The 18,418-nt window shown below is 38.4% G+C and overlaps 1 protein-coding gene across 2 annotated transcripts in view; it reads right to left on the bottom strand.

The window, feature by feature from the left end:
• Positions 1-17,558, bottom strand: part of inpp4b (inositol polyphosphate-4-phosphatase type II B) — a 231,750-nt gene extending 214,192 nt beyond the window's left edge. For both annotated transcript variants that reach the window (XM_030426674.1, XM_030426660.1), the window contains exon 1: positions 17,353-17,558. The gene's annotated coding sequence lies outside the window, so the exon portion shown is untranslated. The remainder of the gene's footprint in view (positions 1-17,352) is intronic.
• Between the last annotated feature and the right edge of the window lie 860 nt (positions 17,559-18,418).

The raw sequence follows: 18,418 nt of genomic DNA, 5'->3' as shown, positions 1-18,418 counted from the left end.
TTTCGAGTTTTTTTTAGTTGACATAAAGAATGATCTCTCTGATGCTAAGCCACACTAGCTGAGCTCTTTCATACCATTACTTTCCCCTGGCTTCCCTGAGAACCGTTATTGGCTCATTTTGCCAAGTTTTTCTTTTAGTACGTGTTTTTCCCTTGTGTGTTTTTTCAATCTTTAATGTCGTTGTCTGTCAGCACATTTAAATTGTCATATCTGCGTTCCCCTTCTGCAGGCGTTTTGATATCTGCAGCGACTCTGGATTAGCAGGCACTTTTTTTTTTTTACTGTTGTGCTTTTGCTCTTGTATGTGTTTTGATAATTGCACGGTTTATGGGTGTGGAGTGCATTCGTCTGAATATTTTTCTGTTCTTAAAGCATGGTTGTCCTTGGGGTCTGTTATAATATGCTGACATGCTGCTCGCTGTCGCCTTGATTAAAGGCATTAGTTCATCATGTTTGCACACAGGCTAGATTCTAATGTTTACTAGAGCAGAGTATTTCCCAATGAATAAATACTTTAATTAAAATGCAGCTGATCAAACTGTATACAGTAACTGCATCTGACAGCACTTGGAAAGGCTCAACGATCGACCAGGCTTCCAGCTGTAACATGATTGTATATGTAAGGCCGTGGTGTATTTTATTAGATTGTCACCTACATTGTGCTTCATCATCATGCCTGATTTTCATTTATAGGTGGGTATAGGGCCAACAGGCTTGATGAGTTATACCTCAAATGAAAACAGACCCAACAGCATTCAGGAGCTGTTTCTAGACCCTTGTTGCTCCAATCTATCTTATTCCGCTGTGCCTAGGTATACTACAAAAGTTCTAAAATGCTGAGATCATGAGGACATGTTTATTTTATTCACATAAACTAGATACATGTACACCATCAGGAAGTTCGTCATGTAGTTTGCTCCATTGTTTATGGATTTTCTACTGTGTCTGTAAGATGCTTCATCAGGACTCAAGCAGAGATTATTTTGTATTGTTTTGTGAGATGTTTTTGCTACCCTCACAGAATGTTTTTAGTGCTTTCCTAATGCATTTGGAGAGCATCCTCAAGAACAGTCTCATCTGCCAAATTCTACAACCCTTTATTGTTTTTCATGACCCAAAGTGACTCAATTCTTCTGTCTTAAACAAGAAAATACATTAAGAGTCCTAAAATCAAACCTGTTGATGATATTATCTATTTATCATCTAGGGTCAAGCGTAGAATTTTAGCCACCCTAGTAGCACAACTCTGGTTGGTCAATTCCTTACTCTCTCCAACATCACTCTGGTCCAGACTACGGATGCCAACATTTAACCCATATACTGGTTATGCTGTCAAGAGGGATTTAGTACATTGTAGTTAGTTTGATAATGTTACCTCGAGCACAAGTACATTAGGCAACCGGGAGCTACTGTGACTACACATGTAAAAGTGCATTGAAAAAAATGATAATGCGCTTAAGGGCAGACAGGCTGAAGTTAGCTCTCACAAACAAAAGCTAACTTCACAACTACCTCCAAATTCATCAGTGCTGACTGGGAGATGCAGTCCATGGTGGTCTTTTCTCCAGTGCCTGCCCAGCGGCAAAATGATTTGTTTTCCATGCTTTCCCAAGCACACGTTCTTGGACACATTTAGGTTGGAATTTGGTAATACCAACTCGGAATTATACATTTCAGTCTTGCAACAGATCACAGCATAAGTCAGTAATGTCAGACTAGTGCCCTCCTCAACAAGAGGGGTTTCTGTCAAGAACATGTCAGACAGCCTCGCAAGGGGCTGGTCCACCAGACAATTGAGTCAACTGAGCACCGAATTAAATGGGAAAGGCCTTTTGTATCTTATGCCATTTTGCATAAAAAATTACATTTTCCATAGTAATTAAACATTAGTTATCAGTTAATGGTTAATGGAAAAGATAAATAAGCAAACTGACATCTCTAGTCCATACTGAATAATCGCAACAGAAACTGGCTAAACTCATCAAATTTAGCACAAACATTCTTTAGTTTTAGTAATTATGTTCTTTAGTGAAATATCGTGACAACTGTTTGCATGAAATTTGGTAAAAATTAATGGTGCTCTAAGGATGAAACATAATTACTGTCTCGTTAGATGGAGAAAGGGCAACATTTCTTCCTACAACAGCATTTTAGAGAGCATGCAATGTAACACTCAATTCAATGTGTTAACAGAAAGACCTCATCAAAGGTCTTTAAAGCGTTTTCTTTTTAAGGTTTGTGAAATATTGTCATTATGTTCACCATGCATTGCTTAAAGATAATGATAAATTATCTCCCAAGAGACTAATTGAGTGCAGGCCAAAATGAAAGTCGTCCCTCCTTTAAGCACTGTTAAAGAAGATGTGTTAATAACTCCTGTTAAAAGGGAGCTGATGAAGAGTATGTTCTCTACAAGGCTAATGCATCTCATTTAGCAGAATGCCAATTATATGGGAGACTGACGATATTCTGGTGAAACAAGAATCTCTGCAGCAACAGTAACAGCAATCGCCAATGGGAGGAGTGGTGGTGTGTGATCTGAGAAGACTATGGCCAGAAGATGTTTATTGCTGTTTAAAAAAAAAAGCCAACTTACAATCCTAACACAAACACACACACACACACACACACACACACACACACACTTACTCATCATTTTCACATGGAATAGTATCTCTTAATAGTTATATCAGTCTCTGTCAAACGAGTACAACAAATTGCTCCCTTTATTTCCAATAAGGTAAAATAAGTGTGAATGTCTAAGATGATGACAACAAGTCCCAGGGTGTGATACAGGTGTCAAGATGATTGGTTCCCTTATTGCAGGCGATGATGAAAAATAGAGGAGGACTTTTCTTCACAGGAGATAAGATTTAGGACACAGTAATGCTGGCCATTTTTCTCTTTTGCTCTATGTTTTTCTGGAAGCCCAAATTGGGAGTAAAACTCTCAATAACACTTTCTTTCAAAGTGTTGCTCAAAAGAGCTTTTCCCACCCCGACTTGGGTTTATTAGTAACCAAAGCAAACAGTGTTTGATACAAGTTTGTCACTCATCTTTTAAGGACTAAATGATTATCAGATTAAATTTTAGGGTGCAATAGATATTTAATCAAAAATGTATTGTTTATCTCAGCCCTGTGGAAACAAAATTACACTAAAATGTAATGGTTGCAGTTTATTTACATGTGTTTCAAGTGCTATGTGTCAGATTTACAATCTACATTATTTACTGTCTTCATGACACATCCATTTTATATTAACTACCCCCTGGCTTCGCTGTGGTTTAGAGACATGTTTATTGGACCTGTCATGTGATGGTCGTGTGACAGGCCAGCTCAACAGTTAGGCAAATCAAAGTAAGGTTGCAGACACAGTAAAATGTATTCTAATTGCTGCTCCTGCTGAGTGCAATGATTCAGTGTTAGTAATACAGAAATGTAATGCCAATCATCAATACTGCCACAGAAACTGAAATAAATCTAGAGATATTAAATAGCCTGAAGAAACACAGATTTAAGCCTTTTTTTAAAAAACAGAAAACAATATGACTAATAACAAACACGGCAGGCTGGGGCAACACCAGCTCTGTCTCCACTTCACCAAATATTTACTGTTAGAATTGCATTTTAGTATTTATTGTTCATTAGTAGCAGCACAGCTATAGTTTTGGGAGCAAAATACAAAGTACTTTCAATGCATGATTCAGTTCTTAATGCAACTGTAATGAGGGCATTATGGCATTAAGCTCTTGAGGGTTTTAAAATTGTATACAATTGTGACAGAGGGCTTCTGATTACCCAATCACCCACTGCCCTGAAAGCTACAATTTCCTTGGGGGCCACAAATGCAACATTATGTGGCACAATGCCTCATTTATGAGGCTAAAGAGAGGACAGTACAGCACTAAACCTCAACAAACAGGACACTAGTGCCGCTGTAAAAAGCAGAATGCCCCCATTAATTAGTTTATTTGTTTGCAATGTTACTGATATGTATATATTCATGCGTCTGTCAACTGGAGAAATTAACAATAAACAAGTTCAAGCTACAATGATACACAACAGAGAAAGACAGAGAATCCTTACTTTTGCATGGGACCGAATGACATGCAAAAATGAAAATCATATTCTGATTCTTCTCATGGATATAGCAATTTAAATGTGAGTCACAAATTAGGTAGAATGATAATATTTGATTTTTTAAATTTCAGTGATGATTTGATTTTTGCTGTGGTACTAAATGTTCCCTTACATATGGAGAGTATGATTTACAGGCTGGGGCATCTCTGTAACACCACACTGCTTTATTTATAATCTGATCTCTCAGTTCTGACACATCAGGGATTTGGATATTACACTTGGCCATAATGCGATTTTGATCGTATTTAGATTAATTGTTCATCTCTCCATTTGAGAACCAATTAATGTCTTTTCCTGATAGATGTTTGAAACAAATAATAACATATCAACCTAGCAGTTATTTAATTTTCTGCTGTTTGCTGTCATAGTCCTACTATAGAACAGCTTTTTAACCACTTAAGGAACACCGTTCCTACATAGGAACACCCTTCATTAAACGAACACCCTTCGTAAAAACGAATAGTTTTTTTGCTAATAGTTTTAAGCATCAGATCTTAACAGTATATACTCACTGTTGGAAAGCTGAGACTGTCATGATTATTTTAAGCCCAAAAAAGTTATTTCCAGACCATGTAATAGCCTTCTAAACTCACCATGACACAACATTAGAAAGAGCCCTCTACCGCAAGAAGCAAGAATGCCTACATACCTTCGGAGTGTTCCCTCTTTCCACAGCTACAACGTCATGCCACAATTTTTTTTTCATAGTTCGCCAAGAGTCCATAGAATGGGAATATCCATGTCATTTTACCCAAAACTAGCTACAAGTGTCGAACCAGCAAGAAACCCCAGGGTCTTAGCTTTCATTTGAGACCAAGATAATGTTTCTAGGTAAAGGGGTTCTCAAGTTATAAGCCTTTGAATCTCAGTAGGCACTCTTGGAAAAATAGGACCCAAGCAAAACACACAGACATGCCTTTAGAAAAAAAAATGTGAAAAATCAATTTTTTAAGTCTTCTGACTTCAAATTTTGAGTGTAGCAAGCTGAGACCTGTGGCTATGGCCTAATTGTGTCTGCTGTGTCCATAGACATACCTGAACCCTTATATCTTAGTCAGTTTATTGACATTAGAATTGGACGAAAACCAAAACTCTGTGTCAGTATGTCATAGAGTCACACTTACACGTCTAGAAAAAACTTGAGGGTGTTACCTTTCCAATGGTAACAAGCACATCCCTGAGTCTCAAACTATGTGGGAGCTGTCATGCTTTTAATTTCGGTATGTCGTTTTGTAAAAAGAACCTTAAAACGGGGGCGTTCATTAAGTGGTTAAGCATCCAGGTAAAACATATTTGGTCAGACTGCACTACTGTTCTCATTCCTCAAGTAAAAAAATGCAAATGTCGGTAGCTTTACTAAAAGAATACTGGCACTTTATGCTACACCCAAAACAATATATTGGTTGGCCGATGTAACCGGCACGTCTCTGTGACCTTGCATGCGTGACACTGTTTATACTGCTTCATGCCCCACTGGGAGCGTTTCTGTTGACTTGCTTAATTACTTTTCTTTTGTGCTTCTACCATCAGTGAGTCGGCTTCATAGTTAAATTGCTTTGTTTTTTGCCTGTTTGTCTGAAGTGTATTCATTGTTAATAATTCTGACTTAGCTGGTTTGCAGATCACAGGTCTTTATTTTTTAAAATGACCAGAGGCTCTATGCCATTCCTGTGTCTGAATTCCTGCCTGGCTCAATCTACTCTGTGCAGCAGACACAATGCTTCTGGGACTCTTTCAAAACATGCTGTGGCACACCTGTGGAAACATGAGCACTGTCAAGAACGGCTGCAATAAGCTGAGCCGGCTGTGTCATGGCCGGAAGGTGACACAGACATGTCTGGAGGAATCTGGGGTTATACCCTGATATTGACTTATCTAAGGTAAGAGTTTACAGTTTCATTAGACTGATTTTAGCCAGAACAGTTTATTATGAACAGTAATCTATCCTGCTTCAATTACAAATCTTTTTTACAAGTGTTTGATGATGAACTTTGAGGGTTTAACTGCAAAAACTGTGTGCATACCAGCAGATATATCAATGTTGGAATTTTTCACTTCATATTAGGAATGGTATCAGCCAATGGTATTGAGAAGTCGTCGGTCTCTATACTCAGCAAAGATGTGTGCTAATACAAGTCAAAGGTGCAGCAGTTCTGATTTTGACATTGCACTTCTCGTGCATGTTTTGCATGTGCTGAAATCCTCCGTTGAACCTCAAACTTCATGTGGTAGTTGGAAAAGCTGAGTATATGCTAATCAAACCATCTTCATTTGAAGAGCATCCTGACTCTTGCAAAGCTTTAATCCATGACGGCTTGTTCTGAACATTATCTAATAATTGGCACATTCCCCTGGTGAGAATGAGCCTGCAATCTCTCTCCCCTCCATGACAGTGTAATGGATTGCTATGCACATTCCACGTGGCTTTGAACTTATCTTCATTTACCCCCACCCAACTAAATTCTTAGCTGCCTCCCACCTCTCTCTGTATGGAAATATGGCACAGCACATTATTTCACCCCCTGCTTATTGCCTCAGGGTATGTACAGTAATGTTAAAGATTAATTTCATGGTATGCTGTTTACATGCTGTTTACCCTGAAATAACATAGGAAAAAAGAGGGATCATTATAAAATAAATAAAAGCATAAATGTCACTTAGTGTTTCATTTTAAGTGAAAAAAATCTCTTGTGTTGCACTCATTATGTTGCATATTTGCTTCAAGCAAATGATTAAACATTTTCACAGAGACTTAGCACACACTCACACAACACACACAACCTTAGCTCACAGGCGGGTTGAGGAAAGACATGCACTCCCTTGATCTTCTAATCTCACATACTGGGTTGCACTACACGCCAGCAGACCAGCAGATGGGCAATTCTGCGCACTGGGTTTTTCAGGTCGGTGGGGAAACAGTAGACACAGCAGGTTACACAGAGCAGTGTTTGGGGGCAGCAAGAGGTAAACATCAGCCTTTTTTCCCTGCTTAGTAAACTAACAGCTTCAAGCATCAACACTGCCTCAATAGCCAATGTTTGAGGCCTGCTGATTGCAGGCATCACCACCGGCTCTCTCAATGTGTAATATTTTCTCCTGTTGATTATTTTTGCTTCCAGGCTTCAGACGTTTTTAAGTTTCACCCACTGTACATAACAAAGAGTTGAATTCTATTATCTTTATTTTCATGTAGTTTCTCCTAAAAATTATACATAAACATACACACGTTTTTTGTATTTGAAAGTGTGTATTATGGGGAAACTAAAGCAGCATGAATTACATTTTTCTAAATCAATATATTTTCAAAATGCTAATATTAAAGTAATTCTAATCAATATTCCAATTGACATTAGGGAAGATAACTATGTGTGATGTGCAAGGGGTCCCCCCTAGCATTGAAGTTGGCATCAGTTTTCACCCAAAAAAAATGTAAACCAACAATATGCAACATGCCCAGCACCAAATGTCAATCAGAAAAGATTTGTGACTAGCTGTTGCACCTTGTAAATCATTTAGCAGATGCCAGATATAACCCTCAAGAGTTGGAAGAGACAAAAAAAGAACTAAAAGAGAGACATCATATTGATTAAAGCTAATGTTGCTCTATTTTTGCTGGATGTGTAAATAGCAATTACTGTTGATGTTGTGTTGACATTTTCCTGACCAACTAACAAGCTACTACAGGCAACACTGGTAATACCTGACACACCAGGCATTTAACAAGATAAGACACTCACAAACTGTAGAGTAGTGTAAATATATTATTGCTAATGCAAACTAAACATTTCCTTCTACTGCAGCCATAAAAGGCAGTTCACTGACAAAAGACAAAATTACTTTTACTTTGAAGTGGGTAAGTCAAAGGAAGTGAGTTGCGTTCAGTTTGTTTTCACTTGCCGTTAATGTTTAATCCAAAACAAATGATAATTTTCTTCAAATTCTCAGAGAGGTAACTCCTTTTCCCTAAAAAATTTTATCAGGTTCCCTATTAGCATTTGGGTCACATCCAAAACATTACTAAATAGGTGCTTTTGCTTTTCACTGTGATGACAAATCCTCTGCCATCAACTCTCCTTACGTGATAAGTGAAATATGTACTATTTTCCCAGTAATATTCACTCCTGGCAATTTCAACATGATTAAAAGGTATTCATGTTGCTGATGCATCAAATAATGCTTTTCCAACTATCAAAAGTCAAACTGTCTTTTGTGAAAAAATATAATCAATGTCTCGATATAAAGTCTTTAATCATCAAAGCCACCCATCAGTTCCAATGCACTCCAAGATATATGTGAGACAGTGTGATGGCCGGACAAACCATCTCAACTCTGCTGGCCGCTAGGTTTAACCCTCATGGTTAATCTAATTTAGCTCCCAACTAGCCAGATCCAGTACTCCTTAATAAGTCATTTGAGGATAAAATCAATTCACATGTCACCAGTATAGCATTGTTTCACTGATCCAGGATTGGCCCAGCTAATCCGCCTGGTGTATACCATTCATGATAGAGAGAAGTCCAAATCAACCTGAGGGACTCCAGGAGCCCAAAGACATCAGTTAGCCTGAGATAAGGTTTCTGCTCTCTGTGCCCACTTATAGCATTCCCACCTCCCTTGGCAAATACCCTTGCCTTGCCTCTAAATCAAACAGTAAAGCCTTTTATTAATAGCCTGTCAGCAAAGTTAACATTTATTTCATGTGTATTCATCAGAACAGGTTTTACAAATGACCTGGTGCTTGTGAACCTGCTCTAGAAAAATTAGCCTTGTTTTTTACCCCTCTCCTCATGAATTTCAATGACTAAGTGAAAGTGGGGCTATGTGTCTACCTAAATGCTGTTTTCTGCCTCAGGGTAAAAAAAATGATAACAAAAATTCTATATTCAAAGTGCTCAGAAATATCACAGCATGTGGTGGTAAATATCATGTGATGTTGAGGCTGTTGTGACAACAGTTAACTGCTGAGATGGAAATGCAATATCTAAAAGTGCAGATTATCAAAGGACTGTAACTAGTATTGATGTCACATATGAAGAAAAGATGCTTTTAATATCTCTGTTGTATTTGAAAGACACAATCTAACTGAACTCAAATGCACAGATGTCACACACTGCCAGTTGTTGACTGTCGACAGACCACCAGTAACATAAGGGTTTGAAAACTGCAGTGTAAGACTAGGGAAGTCACAAAGGCACAAGGGTGCCACTATAGAAGATGCTATCAAGAGTTATCTCGTGGAGATCACCCTAAACATAAGTGAAACAGACAGCAGCTCTCTACAGAATTTATGGTGGCCCATTATTTCATTTCGTGAATACCAAGTGTGCACCCAGCACTGGCACTTCCAGCGAGAAACCTGGTGTGCTGACACAAATTGATTACGGGTGCAAGGAGACAATCTATTTCTTCCTCTACACTGATAGCAGAGAAGAACGACAGGAATAGAATGGTCTGACGTACACAGACAAAGAAAGAGAGAGAGAGAATCTAATGGGATTGGGAAAAGAGCAGGAGAAAGGACGTGCGCAAAGTTTTGTAACAACTTTCCATTTCCAAAGACAAACATGCCAAGGAAAGTGTTTTGCATTGCAGATCCATTCAGTGATAGTGCTTTACCTGACAGGATTTCAATTAGGAAAACATTCCCACACACTTTCGTTTCTGGAACAGCTGGCACCCAAAAACAAAGTTGACGCACTGGGCTACTTTTCATAAGCATCAATGTGAATCCACATTTAATTTGTGTCATGGATACAACTACATCCAGCCCACACTTGCGTACAAAATCAAGAAAGAAACAAAAACAACACAAATTATTGAAGGCCAGATCCTGAATGAACATGTGTTTTCAAAAGAAAATGTTTTCTAACGGACAATTAGAAGACTGGAGCATTAACAGTGAACACTAATTACATGGTCCGTATTTGGCTTCTTTGCAGGCTTTCAAGACAGAGAGAGTAAACTCAAACACATTCAAAATCTTTGATAGAGAACATTTCATGAAAAGTTTATACGCTTGATAGAGTTTCTACTTGTCCAAATCAGACAGCTCGCAGTGGTTTTGCTCTTAAATACATAGTACTTGCATCTGCCAACCAAAATATTTGGCTTCTATAGAAAATAATTCTATTTAGTTACTATCATAACCCTGTTTTCCCACACTTGAAAAAAACCTTACTTAAAAGTTTATATGTTTTATTGCTGCAGAAAAACAACATATCAGCCTACTCAAGTATTTAGTAAAACTCTTAATTTGGCTCTCTAGAACTTCTGTGTTGTGCTGGAAGCCAGTCTCCAGACTCCATTTCTACTCTAACGTTAGCTGGTGTTGCTGGAGAGAGACACTGAGACGAGACACTCAAGAACGGGCATATAGTTACATCGTTTGGACTGTCATGGAAAATCCGACCTGATTCCTTAGCAAAGAAATCCACAGTCCAGCGGCGTTTAACCACTTAAACAAATTGTCCACAGGTTTGTATTCGCAACCGAGAGAGACGGAGTGGGTTTCATTTTTTATGTCTAGATACAATCCACTCACGCATGACCTAAACAAAATTATTTATCTATGTAAGCTGCAAAAAATTTTAGGTAGAGCCCCTTTAAACAGTCAAGACTTCTTTGCAGGCTTTTGAGACGGAGTGAGCTAATTCAAAAACATTCTCAATTATTTAGTATTATAAACTCCTTTTTTCCTCCCGACTTAAAAAACTTGATTTTCATTGAGGATTTTATATAATTCCTGTAGAGAAACAACATATCATCCTCTTTAAATATTGAGTAAAACTCTTAAATCAGCAAGGAAACCACGTGAGTTAAACACCCGCTCGCTTAATGTCTCAGCTATTTTGATTCTGCAGTAGGGCTGCACAAAAAATCGTTAAAAAATCGCGATCTCGATTCACACATACACGTGATCTCATTTCTACACACAGCGATTCTGAAGCATTTTATATCTCGAGCCGAATCACAAACAAATGCTCCTATTTTCCTCCCGGATTTTTTGAAGCGCCCCCAAACGCAGCACGGCCGCTGCCTCCTCCCTCAACCTGTGGTAAAGCGTCTTTACAACACGTGATTCAGTGGCGGAAGCCCACCTGCAGTTGAGTGTTTGGAAGGAGTGTGAGAAGCCGTTTTTAGACAAGGCAGCAAGCCGCCAATCTGCCCGTCCTATTGACGGCTAGGTCCGCGGTTTTAGACAGAGGGCGGCAAATTGGGGGTCTGTTTTGGTCCGCCGATTTGCTGCCTCGGACGGTACACTTATGCTGCATTCCATTTACCTCGGAAGTCGGAAGTCGGAGCTGGGAATGACGTCACACCCGAGTTCTCAGCGTTTCAGTTACAAAGTCGGAAAAAAGTAGCTAACGGCCAAAAACGGAAGAGGAAACAAGATGGCTACATCTAAAAAAGTTATTGTCGCGCTTGCCTTGTCCGAATACAAACGACATCTGGACAAATATACAGTCCTTCTGCAACCTGCAAACACGGTGGATGAAGAGGAAACACAAAGGCGCAGAAGGTATCATATTTTTTCTTTTTTTTTCTTTCTACCTATTTCATTGTTCACAAAAGTATCGATCGCCGTTTGATTGGACAACAGTAGTAAATAACGGGCGAGTGCTCTTAACAACTGCAATTTTATCAATTATATGTAGATTTAAATCGATTTTCTCAATGTAATATCAGCAGTTGTCTGTAAAATAGGATATACAGGCTATTTGATAGGTGAGAGAGTTTAAATGTTCTCTGTGTGTTATTCCCTCTCTCTCTTTCTGTTTCATCACATTTTTTTTGTTGATATCACCAGTTATGATGCCTGCAATAAAGATTGATTGATTGTGTTCAAGATTTCAAAAAATATCCACTGATAAAAGGAAGTAAAAGTTGCTCATATTACTTAGAAATGATACAATGATTCTATAAGGACTGTAAAATGTGTCATAGTCTTTACTAAAACACGTTTTGTCTCTCACCTAGAATATTGGCTGTGCTGCAGTCTACACAGCGAATTATATTGAAGACTGGAACAGAGTGGGAGATGATGCTGAACATGGATGATCACACCTTTTCACGTCATTTCCGTGTCACCAAGCCCCAGTTTGAATATGTCATGATGAAGCTGCAGGACAATGGTATTCAAAAACCACACAGTCAAGGTCTACCACCAGTTCCTCCAACAAAGAAGGTGCTGATGTTCCTGTGGTACATGGCCAACCAAAACAGCTTCCGTGAGATGTCTGATAAATTTGATGTGTCACAGTCCACAGCACACAGGATCATCCTACAAGCTCTCAACATCATGTGCACAATAGGATCATCCTTTATATCCTGGCCAAATACCTGTGAGAAAGCAGCATCTGCTGCTGCTTTCCACCGCCTCTGTGGTCTCATTTCCGCCTCGACTGCTAGCTTGTTGTTGTAGCGACAAGCTAGGAACGGTCGCTACTTTCAAATTAAAAGCCCCCTGCTAAGAACCCAGTTCTAAACTCCAATGGGGTGCAATGTAAAGCTCTTATTTTGAAGACAAATTTGTTGTCAACTGTTTGCAGCCCAACTTCGGGCTTCACGTCACGTCACCTCTGAGGCGGCTTTTGGAAAAGGAAGAATATTATGCCTCCGTTTTAGAAAGCCGATCACAGCAGCTATCACATATCACCTAGCCAAAGCTACGGCCCCAATAAACACTGTACAACATGAGGTATTAGAGGATGCCCTCTCATCTTGGAGACTAATTTTTTTTTACTTTTGTAAAAATCATTTATTATCCAATGATAGAACTAACAAAACAAAAAAAAACATTGCTTTGGCAGAGGCATGCCTCTGCCATAAGCAATGTTTTTTTTTGTTTTGTTCAAGTTCATCAGTGCAATAAACATTTTGTGAAAAAAATCGTGCCAGAGAATCGTGATCTCAATTCTAAGCAAAAAAAATCGTGATTCACATTTTTTCTAGAATCGTGCAGCCCTATTCTGCAGTCAGATCATTTCACATTAATGTTCTGACCCTGGTATGCAGCCCATGTCTCACTGAATTGCCAGCATAGAGGCAAATTTATGAACCTCAGAAAACCTCATATAGTTAAATTCTGTATTCTGTACAGAGTGCAATTTTAGATTCTTTAAAGCCCCATATCCCTGTAGCATAATTCAATCTACGTGAGACACATGCATCATAAAGTTGGATAATGTAGAATAACTAAGGTCATTTTGTGTTTATGAATCTATATCTGTCTCTCTGGTTGACCTTGACAATAGGAAAAGACACTAAATGTTTATACATGAATCAAGCAAGATCAATCCAGCAAGATACCTCTGACATCCTCATCAAATGTGATTATTTAATTACATTCACAAGGAAATTAAAATCTCCTCGATGTGTCACTTCCCAGGTTTCAGAGCAATCTGACTTTTTGAGGTACATGGCAGCACTAATCTCTGCTCTCCATTCTTTATGTATATGACAGAACAGGTGAAGCTGCAGAGCCAATACATTTGTCCTTTGGTACATGACACCTTAGCCTTACTAATGAGCCATTTAACAGCGTTGTGAAGGGAACAGCAGTTAAACGAAAGGCCCCTTGTGGATTTGGTAAGAGCGTGTCAAGACTGGAAGAGACAGTAATACGTCACATTGACAGGAGAAAGAATGAATAATGAGTGGTTTTGCGGCTCTTCAATGTAAAACTAATCTCTCAACATTTTCCCATGCCCCATCTCTCCCTGGAGGGGTAGCGCTACTTGCACACCATACCACAAACTCAAATCAAAGTTAAATCCATGGGGAGTCATAATATGCCTCACATTCTGTTAACTTACTGTCATATGGCAAAAATATACACTATTCACTTATCGCCTGAATAGCTGAAAAAGCCAACAGTCGTCTGACACCAACACGCCACATTGTCTCTAAAGAATAGTTTGAGTCTGTAATAGAAAAAGCTATTTTTAACAATTTCTTTATGATATAACGGGAGGTTTTATGGACCAGAAAGCCAGTTCTTGTAGTTCTGCATTAAAACGTATGAGTATTCATGATAATTAGTAGGCAGCGCTCTCAAATGGGACTTAAGCCTGTGATCAACAAAAACTATTTGTTAGTCATTGTCAATCTGAGCCGTGAGCTCAGGAGACGTCGTTATGTTTCTATTACAGCACAAGACTTGCATTCAGACTCCCAACGACTCATCTCATAAGAGTCAAAGCATATGGAGAACAAAACAAAAAAGGCTACCTCTGGAATGCCACAGATGGCTGTCGCAGATGTTGAAAGTCAGCTGCAATTTCATCTCTGACATATTCATGCAGCAACTTCTGTTTTCAAGTTTGACGAGGGAAAAAAGAATAATCTAATTCCATCATAAATATTTCCCTCTGGCTTCCAAACTGATCAGTGACACAGAGTGCTCCATTTACGATTGAAACTGAATGCATGATGACAAGTCAGAAAAAAAGAAAACATTTAGAACTACTCTTTGAATTTAAATAGACTATATACATTAGCACTGGTAATTTGTAGACAATTTTCAAATATTAAAGATTAAAAACAGTTTATCAATTGTCTATTTACTAATAGATCTATTTTCATTGCCAGAATGCCACATAATTGCCTTGCAATAAAATCAGAGTATAGTTAAGATTAAGACAGAAAACAAAGACCAAACATAATGAGCTTCATTAGTCTGTAATTACTATTTAAAATGTAGTCCACAAGCTGTATGTTCAGTAAATGCACAGTATTACACAGAATTCGGCTTAGCTGTGAGCTAAAGAACCCTTACGGACATGTCGTGAGATATGTGGTGCTGCTTAGAGAACAGTAAAATCAGACACAACATCATAAAAACACAGGAGCTAAAGAGAGCTAAAATACAAACTGGCAATGTTTTGGGGTATTTTAGACTCTTATTGTTAGTCTCATAAGGTTTTGGGGCTCCGCATTTAGTCATTTTATAGTTTAAAAAACCCCCTGGATGGTTTTTATTTTTTGGTGGATGGTTAACATAGCTTTTATAAGATCTGTAACATCTTTTCTGTTATTTTTTTCTTATTAAACTTCTGCTTATTTTTGATTTTATGCCATATTTTGTCATAACTCTGTTACTGTTGTTGTTGCATGTCTTAGCCGGTTTACCCTGGAAAAATAGATTTTAATTCTCAACAAGACTTTCTTGGTTCAACAAAAACATTTTGCCTTTTATGACTGTGCATAAGCTTGCAAGGTATAAGAATAGTTTGCATTTCTCCAGTCTACAGACGAACAGATCTGACTGTGTTAGACTAATGGTGTTATTAATATCCATTTTCTCATAATTGTTCCCACAATGTTTAACTTGACCAAACACTGACACTGCTGCTCATCTTTATCATTCATATATTCATTCACATACAGTACTACCAGTTCTTTAGTTTTTATTAAACAGTGAGTATAAGGCATATGGTCTACACACCATAAACCTCAAATTTAAAAGTGACAATACAAACAATATCACATTCAGACATTATTAATATAAATTCTATTTGTCCATAGACAATCACAAATCTATTTTCCAGTAATGAGGCCTGAACGTGATGAAGATGCCAACTCTGAATGACAGCATATGTAATTTCTGTCAGAATTAACTTCTAGCTTAACTGCCTGGAAAACCTACTATCATGGCCTATTCATCAGCCACAATCCATTGTGTTATTTGCATGGGCTCCCTCTCCCTTTACTCACTACAGTCACATTTAAAGCGGAAAAAATTAAGGACCATTGTCAGTCAACTGTGAATAATACATTAGACATCATGGCATCCCCTAACTACTAGTAATTTATGTAGTACTTGCTTTTCAGAGCCAGACGATGGAAAAAGCAGAGAGAAAGGCAGCCTAAAAAGAAATTAAGGAAGAAGGAGGCTTGGCAGCGCTGAAACTGACAGCCCGGCATGCAAATGTGCTCATCTATCTTACTGGAGAACACTGAGTGTGCTTTATCTCATCTAGAAGGAGCAGTTCATCTCAGCTAGACAGCCGTTTGGACGAACCAGGCTTAAAAAGCAGGGGCTCTAAATTAGATAGCAATTGTGCAACTGTACAAATGCTCTGGTTTGCTCACCTCAGATGGCCTTCTTTGCACTTAGAGCATGTAAGTCAGTGGTGAACCTGAGCTTCAAGCTACGCTAGCTTCGGTCACTGTCTCATGACCCCAGATACTTCAACAGAATATGTAACTGTGTGTATGTGTAGGCGTGTGAGAGAAAGTCATTGGGCATGTGGTTATGCAGGCATGCATGTAAACATGTATTATGGTGTAACAATGATTGAAATAATAACTAGAATAAAAACTATTCCTCTTTTCTACTTGAGCGCTTTCGGATGTTCAGTGGAAAGCAGGTTGGCAGTTCGAACATATTGGCTGAGCTGACAAAACAAATTGCAATCATCTGTTTATAGAATAGAGGCTTTAAAAGTACAGCAGATTGCATCAAATATGCTTGAAATGTACCATGGTTTGTGGTTAGCCAAGAAACTAATCTTAAAATTGTTCTTAACTTGCATTCAATCTACGCAGGTGGATTATATCTTTAACCGCCCAGATGTGCTTACTATGCTGAGCTTACACAGTTTTAGCTCTGATTTTTTAACTCTGTTTTTTTTTTAGATCGCAAATAGGAGCCCCAGACGAGAGGCAAATTCGTGCTCACTCCCGAGAGTTGTATTGTGTGATCTGCACAGCAATATGACAACTTTGAAAGTTGTACAGTATGTGGAGTACAAAAGTTAAATGAAATTATAATTTCACTTGAATTGCCATTCTCATTGTATTTTTCATTAGCTATGGATAACAAAGGCAGACATTCACTATAAAATAATTGCGAAAAATTCTTGCTGAAGGTTTCATACAACTACAAAACAATAAATCAATTTTCCAATTTGTCAAGCTTTTTAATTTCTTACAATTTAGCAATTAATGACATTAACATTGAAAACAGAATACTATTTCACAACCTGTATGCAAAAGTGATCTGTATATTAACTTATCAAATTGCTGACGTTCTCACCGATAGAAATCAACTCGTAAATGATGAAATATGAAACACCTCTCAAAAGTGTCCCAGTTGTACATTGTTTGCATGCACGTTTGCATACATTTTGATATATCTTCACAAATGATATCTCTGGTACGGACATAGAAAAGATGATGCACCAATAATTCTCAGCAGTGTGTCTTACCTGTTATAAAAGAAAGCCTTAACATGAGAGCCTTAGTCACTTCTGTCAGCATCCCAGTCCATCATCCTTATTTGTCTGTACACATAAGGAAGAAAAGAGGACAGAAGTGAAGAGACAGCAGTACCATGGCACAGCTAATAACAGCTCTGAAAAAGCCTCTGTGCAGCCTCTCTGTTTTGTTTACTGGAGCTTCATCAAGAGATTCTGAGAACGGCTGCTGCAGTCGCAGCCTGGCAGCCGGAATAACCCTCCCTCTTCGGAAATTGGAGGAAAAACCACCTCCAGAAAAAGGTCAGCATAGAGAAGGTGGAAGCAGGGAACAGGGTTGGACATCAAGCGGCAGCGTGAAGCTATGTATTAAACGGTTTGAGGATGTGGCCAGCAGTGGTCAGGACTGGTCTAGCAGGTTGTAAAATGCCTAAGTAGGTCCCAAAGGGCAGTGTGGGATCCAGACAGCAATAACAAAGTGGCAATGCTGCAGCATAAAAAGAAACACTGGCATAGGACCAAATGAGCAAGCACAGCTGATTGGCTGTTGTTTGCAAGCTAAACCATTCAGAAGAGGAAATGCATCAGGATGTGGCAAGCTTACCACCTCTGCTACCTCCTGTGGGTCTTTACATTAAATAGAATACACATGCAAAACTTACATTTTACTTTGTTTGAAACAAACTTTACATAAGCATGTCCTTACTCCTCTATGAACTGTGCATAACTTGATATGCAGTTTGCCAGAATTATATGTTTAAGGTATTACAAGGATGTCTGTACTGTTTTCACATAGATTTATATGGTCCTTCCAACAGATTTTTGAGATGTGACTGACTTACAGATGTTTGGCTGCACAGCACACACATAATGTAAAAACAATTTCTCACGTGGTATCTGAATGATGCTACCTTAGTAATTTACTAGGGCAGGGCATCTCTGCAGCTTTATAGTAACTTCCTTATGCTGTTTTGCATCATATTTTACCTTTATCCAAAAGTTGTAGCTTCTTGGATATTCAGATATTGTACTTAGCCATGTTGTGATTTTACATATTTCACTTTATTTCTACCAATGT

The sequence above is a fragment of the Sparus aurata genome, chromosome 1, assembly GCF_900880675.1.
Source record: "Sparus aurata chromosome 1, fSpaAur1.1, whole genome shotgun sequence".
Lineage (NCBI taxonomy): Eukaryota > Metazoa > Chordata > Actinopteri > Spariformes > Sparidae > Sparus > Sparus aurata.
Note: the sequence above shows the minus strand (reverse complement) of the source record. Positions and strands in the feature narration are given on the sequence as shown.